Below are 10,117 nucleotides of genomic sequence, written 5' to 3'. Positions count from 1 at the left end.
AACTATAACCTAAATACTAAATTTCTACCACAATTTGAACCCTCATATGACTCTATACTTGTGGGCAGTTTAAAACAATAATCAGCTATGACCAAGCTCTATCAGGCTGATCTCTAGTTGCAGATGGATATTTGAGCAGGTGATGTGGAGGAGGAGAGGCCCACACTGGAGCAGAGACGAGCAGGCCTGACCCTCTGACTACACACAAAGAGACAGCTGGCCCACATAATGAGTGATTACCATAGCGTGCAGACTGGAGCCCCTCACTCTACAGACCATAATCTGCTAGGCCGCCATGGCAGGACAGGGGACAGCAACTGGCCAATTAAGAAAGTTCTACATATTAGCAATGAAGGGGTGGTGGCAGGCGCCATCGATAAAAGTTGACAAAAGAGGGATCTGGCTTTAGGAAATGAATTGCGGCTGATGTTTTGCCAGAAATATGCTGCATTCCATTTAGACTGATAGGTGTGGTAAAGTTCCCCCTCCAGCACTCCATGCATGTTTACATACACATCAAAAAGTATTCAGTCCTGTGATTCCTTTTTTGTTTACATCACAGTTAAAACGATGTAACTCATACTTTTGCTTTCCACCAACATGCGCCAAAACTTGTTTCTGATAAGGTATCTGTTGAGAAAACATGAAATACCAATGTCCGTGTCAATGGTGACCCTGTCCTCTTCGTCACCCTTCACCCTTCAGCACCATCTGCTCTGACTCAAGGGACATCTTCACCCCTGTTCACTCGTTGTTTTACTCTGGTTGGGTCAACAGGGATCTGGAGGAGGCACTCAACAGTCATATGGTAGCACGGACCCTTGTAAAACAGGAGACCAGTAACGGGGGTAAGGAATATATGGAATGAAATATTGTGACATTGCAGTTAAATCCCTCTTTCAAGCGCAGCTTGAACAGCTGAAAGCACTGGCAAAAGGAGACCCCCATCCTAGTCAAGGTTCCTCCCCAAGGCTCATATCAATCAGTGCCTATGTGACAGCAGGCCTCATCTCAGCAGCATGTGTGCACCCTCCTTCCCTCGTTCCCTAAACTACTAGAAGAACACCCAGTCTGCCCGACAGGAGGTCTTTTTCAGAGACTGCTCCATTATGACTGGGGAAGCAGCAGCAGGTCCCCTGAGGGAATGTAGCATAAAAGGAGAAGGCTTGTGCCAGGCACAGGGTCGTCCCTTTCCTCTTCCTATCCTCCCCCAATGCCTACTTACATGCACCTAAAGCTCCAGCTCATTATGCACAGCAGCAGATGGAGTAGGTTTTGTGGCCTAGTTGCTGGGTAGACTGAGGAGTTCAGGGTTTGGGGGCCTGGCTATGTTATTGCGGTCAACTGACTCCTGCTGCTTCTTTTTTTTTTTTGTACACAACTTAGTACACTTTGTCCCACAACATGGTGCATTTGTTTTTAGGAGTTAAATAATATGTGGTCGATGAAATATTGATGAAATACTGTATTATATAATTTTATGTTGAGGGTTGTTTTTTTCAGAGCAGAAATCATTTCAAAAGGTTTTTGAGAACATAAATGATAGCCAATCTATCAGGGAGCTCAGACATTGTAAAATGAATTAATCAAGATGTCAGATATTGTGCTGGTGAAAAAAATGTGATAAAATATTTTAAATATATTTATGTGGCTTCTAAGAGAATTAATCTATATACAACCTACAACAAGTTCTTTGTCTTTATCACAGGGGTTTCCCAGTAGAATAGATTTAGAAACAAAAATGCCTGGAGCAACCATTTTTTCTAAGCATGCAGCACCATAGATAAGGCACGCATCCTCCTCAAATGAATCTTTGCCATCCAGCCAATCAGGCTACAGCTCAGGCAACATGTGAAAACCAAAGTGGAAGCATTTTTATTCACAATTATGTTCTCAGTATTTATGCCATTTATTGTTTTCTGTGGAACCAACAGACATGGGTCAAGATTTTCTGTAGAAATCCATGAATATTGTTCTGTATTATCATTCTGCCGAGCTTGATTTAGATTTTTACGATATGGTAGAAAGTGTCAAGCCTTAAAAATAAGCATAATATTCGATATTTAATAGCTCAAAGAAAGTTAAATAGCTGGTTAAACAACTACATGCTAGCTTCTGTCTCAATCTTTTGTCAGCAACTGCATATGACTTAGTTTACGTGTTTATGAAACTTGCAAATAATCCTTACCAAATTATTTCAAGTATATTGAATTATTGTATTGTGAATTATGTACTGGGTCTGAAGGTAATGTGGGTAACATTATGTCTGCTTATGAGCTTCATCCAGCATATAGTCTTCATGAACTAATTTTTTAATGTTACATTGAGATGTTTAAATGGTGTCTTGCTTGATTGTTATAAACATGTTATATGTATATATAGGAATAGGAATGTTGTCCCATTCTTGTCTAATACAGGCTTCTAGTTGCTCAACTGTCTTAGGTCTTCTTTGTCGCATCTTCCTCTTTATGATGCGCCAAATGTTTTCTATGGGTGTAAGATCTGGACTGCAGGCTGGCCATTTCAGTACCCGGATCCTTCTTCTACGCAGCCATGATGTTGTAATTGATGCAGTATGTGGTCTGGCACTGTCATGTTGGAAAATGCAAGGTTTTCCCTGAAAGAGACGACGTCTGCATGGGAGCATATGTTGTTCTAGAACTTGGATATACCTTTCAGCATTGATGGTGCCTTTCCAGATGTGTAAGCTGTCCATGCCACACACACTTATGCAACCCCATACCATCAGAGATGCAGGCTTCTGAACTGAGCGCTGATAACAACTTGGGTTGTCCTTATCCTCTTTAGTCCGGATGACATGGCGTCCCAGTTTTCCAAAAAGAACTTCAAAATTTTATTCGTCTGATCACAGAACAGTTTTCCATTTTGCCACAGTCCATTTTAAATGAGCCTTGGCCCAGAGAAAACGCCTGCGCTTCTGGATCATGTTTACATATGGCTGCTTTTTTGAGCTATAGAGTTTTAGCCAGCAACAGCGAATTGTGGATTGTGTTCACCGACAATGTTTTCTGGAAATTCCTGAGCCCATGTTGTGATTTCCATTACAGTAGCATTCCTGTATGTGATGCAGTGCCGTCTAAGGGCCCGAAGATCACGGGCATCCAGTATGGTTTCCCAGCCTTGACCCTTATGCACAGATTGTTCCAGATTCCAGGGAAAAAGTATTGAACACGCTTACTGAAATTGATTTAATACTTCATACAAAAGCCTTTGTTGGTAATGCCAGCTTCAAGATGCCTCTTGTATGGTGAAACTAGTTGCATGCTTTGCTTAGGTGTGATTTTGGCCTGTTTTTCCACACAAACATTCTTCAAAATTTGAAGGTTCTGTGGGCCTCTTCTATGAACTCTCATCTTTAGTTCTTTAGTTTAGCCGGGCCATTCTAGCAGCTTTATTTTCTTTCTTTGAAACTAATGTCATTGTTTTGTTGAAATGTCCACCCTTGTTTCCTCTTCATCATAATAGTAGATGGCAGCAGATTTGTATCAAGAATGTCTGGGTACATTTTTCCATTTATCTTTCCTTCAGTTATATGAACTTTGCCAGTACCGTATGCTGACAGCCCCACACCATGATGTTCCCACCTCCAACCTCCAACCACCTCCAACCTGTTCCCACCTCCAACCTGTCCAAACTGTTGGTATGGCGTTTATGGAGTGATGTGCAGTGTAATTTGTCCTCAAATCATGGTGTGTATTATGGCATCCAAAGAGTTCAATTTTGGTCTTTTATCTGACCAGAATATATTCTCCTAGTACTTCACAGGCTTGTCCAAAACTTTAAATGAGCTTCAACAAGCTTTTTCTTCAGAAATGGAGTCTTGTGTGGGGTGTGTGCACACAGGCCATGACGGTTGAGTGCATTACTTATTGTTTTCTTTGAAACAATTGTACCTGCTAATTCCAGGTCTTTTTGAAGCCCTCCAGAAGTGGTCATTAGCTCTTGGACAACACTTCTGATAATTATTTTCACTTCTCTGTCAGAAATATTGCGAGGAGTACCTGGTCATGGTTGGTTTATAGTGAAATCGTTCTTTCCACTCCCGGATTATGGCCTCAACAGTGTTCACTGAAACATTCAGAAGTTTTGAAATCCTTCTGTAACCAATCCCATTAGTTTAATTCAATTCAATTTAGTTCCTTGTGTGACACCTTGGTAATGTGACACCTTTATTAAGGCCATCAGTTGGGATTGAACCAGCTAATATTAATTTTGCACTAACAAGGAGCAGGATTGCTTTCTAATTACTGATTACTGATTTTTCTTGGCTCTCCATGCCTTTTCCATCTCCCTTTCTTGTGTTCAATTCTTTCTCCCTGTGTCATTTTACCTTATTACACATAATTCATGGACATCTATGGTTTTATATCTTTGCATATCTGGATTGCATGGATTGTTTGGTGATGTGTTCTGTGTTCAATACTTATTTTACCCACTATATATATATATATATATATATATATATATATATATATATATATATATATATATATATATATATATAGACACACACACACACACACACATTATGTTGCATGAAGTTCTCTTTCCTTGTGTTTGCCTATTCTACTATTAGAACAGACATTGGAGACCATGGGGGATTCACCAGATGTCACTTTCTCAGCCAATCACAAGCTGTTTCCATCTGAGTCTGAGGAGAAAGGCATTTAGTCATAAAGGGCAAATTAGAGGCAGCATTTTCATTCCACACAAGTGAAATAAGTGAATCACTTATTTTATTAACTAATATAGCCTAATTAATTTCAAACATTAATTAAAAAATAAGATCCACTTGGCCCTGTTTTATCACATAATTCCACATTTTCTTTCTGAATATCTGTTAATGTTCATATTATCAGTATTGTAAGGTTTTATTGATTTTAACTCACATTTTTAAACCCTGGTTAAAGCTTTTTAGATTTTTTTATTTACACTGATATTTAGTTTTTTGACTCAATGCAAATCTAAGAAAGTAAACTTCAGACAATAAACATTTGCATTAAAAAAAATTGTGTACATTGTTATAGAATGAGTAATATAATTGCGCTGGATAATACAGGACTAGTTCCGCATCCATTCCTGAAAATTTACTACTTAAAACATCTTTAAAGAGAACATGACAAATATAAAACTTCCAAATAAAAAAAAATAACCAAAAGTTGTCAGCTATTTAAGAATCTAATAAATACTTGGATTATTAACATCTGTTCATTGGCCAGTTTGAGTCACTGATGAACATTATGAACATCACTGGGCTAGCTGTGTGGATGTGATTGATTGCATTCAGTCCATATTAGCTACTTACTCTTATCTGTACCACATTTGCCCCACAATACAGTCACCTTTGCCATGACTGTCCTTAACCTCAACAGAAGAATCTGCTTTCTGTGTTTTTAAATACAATAATTTACTAACAGTAAACAGTTGGCTTCCAAGACTATCTATAAAGATATCAAGCATAATGATCATGAGAGAGTCTCATGTTTTTTTCTGACCCTGTTAAAAACAGTAAACTTAATTTCTTTTGACTTTAAACTCAAGCCTTGTCATATGACCTGATATATGATCAATATAATTTTTTGCCAGACTTCTGGTCACTCACAACTGTTAACAGTAGTATTACTCTATTCACCAACTCTTTTAGCTTCCGGATGGCCCCGTTTTTAACCTGATCAATATTGAAGTATCATGATTAGTAATTGTTGCAGTATGTCTGTATCAGATGTATAAAGAGTACATGAAATCACATTAAAGTAAACGTATAGGTACCTTACTGCAAAACAAAAGGCACTGGTTTCAATATGACTTGAGTAAAAGTCAAGTCAAGTCAAGTCCAGTCAAGTTGGTCAAAAAAGATTTATAAAATAAATCTTTCAAAAAGGTATCTTCAATTAACAAATTACAGTATAATGTCAAGAAGTAGAAAAACCATTAGTATTCAATGGACAAACAAAATAATACATTTATGTAAATAATTTTAGATAAAGTAAAACCAAATATTCAGAGCTGAATGTAATTTGATGCATCCCTCAATCTCAGACAATATTTTTATTCAAATTCAACAGAAGCTAGTTCTCAAGTCAAGTTTATTTCTATAGCGCTTTTCACAACAGACATTGTCTCAAAGCAGCTACACAGAATTTTAAGAGTTAAGGTGAATGGTGTGTATTTATCCCTGATGAGCAGCCATGGCGACTGTGGCAAGGAAAAACTCTCTTGGATCACATGAGGAAGAAACCTTAGGAGGAACCAGACTCAAAAGGGGAACCCATCCTCATTTGGGTGATATCAAGAGTGTGATTATAGTCTTTAAACAATACAGAATACTGTAGAGTGAGAACTAACATGAGCACTTGATGGTAAGATTATGAGTAATGTTCTTTCTACAGCCCTTTACAGTCATTTGTGGTTATAAAACTAGGAGCTACTGAGCAACTCATAAAATAGCTCAACATTTGCGATCATCATAGATCCAACACCAGCTTCTCCATGCCAGAGCCTTTAAACACTCAAAAAGGTCCAGTGTCCAAAGTTCTAAATGATTTGGGAATTTGTTCTTAGCTCTTTTTTGACTGAAAATGAGGCCAGCAGTGTTAAAATGTCACTCATAGGGACCAGATACGGGTAGGGGAGTGTTGAACTGTATTGACATCCTCAACATAGGTGCAAAATGTAAATGCTAACCGCCATTGCCAATTAAATATAGTGGAGAAAAGAAAATATATATATAAAATTATAATGTATGTAATTGTGTAGAGAGTAAAAGTTGTTTATGTCTTTCATACACAGTAAAACTTGGAAGTATCCAAAATATTTCTTAATTAGAGTAACGAAGTACATTTACTCAAATACTTTACACCACTGGTCTGTATGTCTGTTAATTCAAATAGTACTCAGAGTTACATGAAAGTGTGCATTTTAAAGTGTATTCTGTGTGTTTTGATAACTGCTATCCTAAATGAATAAGGAAATCAGCATTCAGCTAATGCAACCGCATAAATGAATAAAAAACATTTGCAAATAATTGCTCACTTTTAATCACTTACATGAATTAAATATCCTGGCCTTTATTTAGTTCTTTGCAACATTTCAATTCTGATTTATACAATTGTGAGACTGAGCTTTGGTTATCCAGCTTTGACTTGTGCTATCTTGTTTGTTCTTTGCCTCATCTAGTCTGTTACTTCATTGCATGACCTTTTGCATGCTTTGGATCTTTTGAGTATTCATTTGCCCTTTTGCTTTATTTGCCTCTATAATTTTTAATTAAACATTTACATTCGCATTTACATCTCCGACAGAAAGCCATTTATGTTGTGGCTAATTAATGCACGTCTTTTACTGTAAATTGTGTTTCCTCAACATGCTTCCAAAATATGATTGTCTTATTTAAAATACAAATTCTGAAGTATGCACATTAAAATCTGCTCAAAGATCATTCATTTAAATTTATGTATATAACATTAGTAAGCATTTTATCCCAGCCAGGATTATGGTTGGTCTGGAACACTGGGTTCAGGAGCTGTCAGTCCTATTGCAAACCACCATACACACAAACATTTAGACAGTCATTCACATCTAGCATAGGCTTTCTATATCTTTATGCTAGCAGGTTAGTGATAGTCATGTGATCAAAAGAACATGCAAAAACCTCCACACAGGCAGTAACCAAGGCACAAGATCTTACAACATAATCTGAGAGGTGTTAATACTACCCACTAAACCAATATGTTACCTACTTATTATGACTATAGTTATATGACTACACTTATGTGACTATAGCTATAAGCCTGACAATACTACATGATGCATCTTGAACATAAATTATTAGATTAGAAGACAGATTAGATGTGTGCATTAGGATTTTATGTTATAGTCTTCGTACTTTTAAGATGAGCTGTAAAGATTGTTTACATGTACAATGAAAAACTGTTCCAGACTTCACGACCAAAATAGGTATAAAGGTTTTCATTCTTATCAATTTGCTGCTGAAGCAAGTTATTGCATTATTGATTTGCAATAAATGCTTAAGCAATATCGCACTCATAATCATCAGTGGCATATTGCTTTCATGACAGCTCTATAAATGGGATTTATTTAAGAAAGAATTTAATTTATGTAAGCAACATTCCAGACACAATATGTTCAGTTTAGTTTTGCTCTACTAGCAATCTTATAGAAATTATAGGAACATTTAAAATGCATTTACAATCTATTTATTTTTGTAAAGCTGCTATATGACAATGCCCATTGGTAAGATTTTATACAAGTAAAATATCATTGAACGTAGTTGAAGAAGAGACATTTACTTTACAGCACCTAGTCTAGATAGGTAGTTAAAACTGATTTGCAAACTCCCATAAAGTTGCTTCTGGTTGAAATAGCGTCTCTTCTTTCTATTCATCTTCAACTATTCTTTGTATTTTAAGTGAAACATTCATATTCCTAAAGAGTACCATTTGTCATATGTTATTATGATGTGCTAACCCTGTTTTAAACTTGGAAGTGGAATTTTACATAGACAAGCGGAGTGAAACACACAATGCAGTGTGGGAAATAGTGAACTTTTCTGGTATTTACCAAAACTAAAGTAAATCTAATTTTAAAAAATATTATTAGATGGCTGTTGCTGTCAACTGAAATGTTAATAATAGTTACATTGATAATATAGTTGACTTGCTTACTCAGTGATTAGTTAGGAGATACACAGGGTAACAAGCCCAGCAGATAAATAAAGTTATATTCTGGAATTTACTATTTATCAAAGAGAGAGAGAGAGAAGGAGAGAGAGAGAGAGAGAGAGAGAGAGAGAGAGAGAGAGAGAGAGAGAGAGAGAGAGAGAAACATAAGTGCCCAAGCATGTTATCACTATTATCTTGTAACCATCCTGCATTGTACTAAAATTGTAAGTGATTTCAGATCTCCAAAATTATGTCTCATATAAAAACTTAAGTCCTACACAAACTTGGTAAACAATCTAACATGTTTAATCTAATGTGAAAAAATAATTGTGACAGACTGCTGAATGCACATCTGAAGTGCAAATGTGGCTACTTTCTCAGTCAAATGTCCAGTTAACTTGATGAAGTACTGTAACATGGAACAATGATGTGGTGAAGACCTGCCTGAAATACTTTAGCTGCAAATTAACTCAAAAAGAATTGCACCCGTCTGTGAAAAAACATAACAAACTTCTAAAACAGAGTTTGGTCCAGAACAGGACAGCAGCTAGATACCACCTTCTTGATTTAATACTTTTTTCATTAAAACTTAGAGATTTTGACTGACAAAAAGGCCAATAAAATGATTTAAACTATATAGCAGCTGTAGCATTGCACACAGAACCAGTCACTGCTTTTGAACTAGGTTTTACATCTGTATATTCCAGATGCTGATAGGTTTGAACAGTTAATAGTGAGTGATTTTACTAGTTCTGAACATGTTCTTACACAATTCTTTAGAGCCCCTAAAGACAGAGATTTATATTAAATAGGTTTTCTAAAAAGAAAAAAGAAAACGGACACTGCAGCTCTCCCTGAATCTCTACATTTGCATGTATGTGCAGATGCTTATAATTATTCGGGTTCCAACTTTGTATGCTCTTTTCTTATGTGACAACCGTGAATTAAAAGCACAGTCTAAAATTGCACTATTAGTTGCTTTATTGATTGCTTTTTACCTAAAGTGAGTAACACTCGTGTACTAGCACTTAATCCAACTGCTGTGTTCAGTTGTAAAGGTTTTAAAATTATTCTTTGTCCTTCATCTTCCTTTATCTATTCTGCACTTACTTTTGGCCAGATGATATAAACTCTTCTTTGAGCACTGCTAATAGAAGAATTTACTTCTATTATACTTTACTTCTTCATAAAAAAGATTATTCACTTATCTGTCCAGTGATTGGAAAAGTAAACAGTTTGGGTACAGGTAGATTATTAATATTGATAATATTAATATTCAATAATGCTCAATTGTATGTCATATTTTAAACTTTTTAATGTCACCTTTCTTTCAGTTGCACTTGAGCAGAAGTCCCAGAATGATAGAAAAAAAGTAAAAAAAAATATCCAAAGAGTAAAGCAATTCAAGTTTTATT

This window comes from Silurus meridionalis, chromosome 15 (genome assembly GCF_014805685.1).
Source record: "Silurus meridionalis isolate SWU-2019-XX chromosome 15, ASM1480568v1, whole genome shotgun sequence".
Lineage (NCBI taxonomy): Eukaryota > Metazoa > Chordata > Actinopteri > Siluriformes > Siluridae > Silurus > Silurus meridionalis.
Note: the sequence above shows the minus strand (reverse complement) of the source record.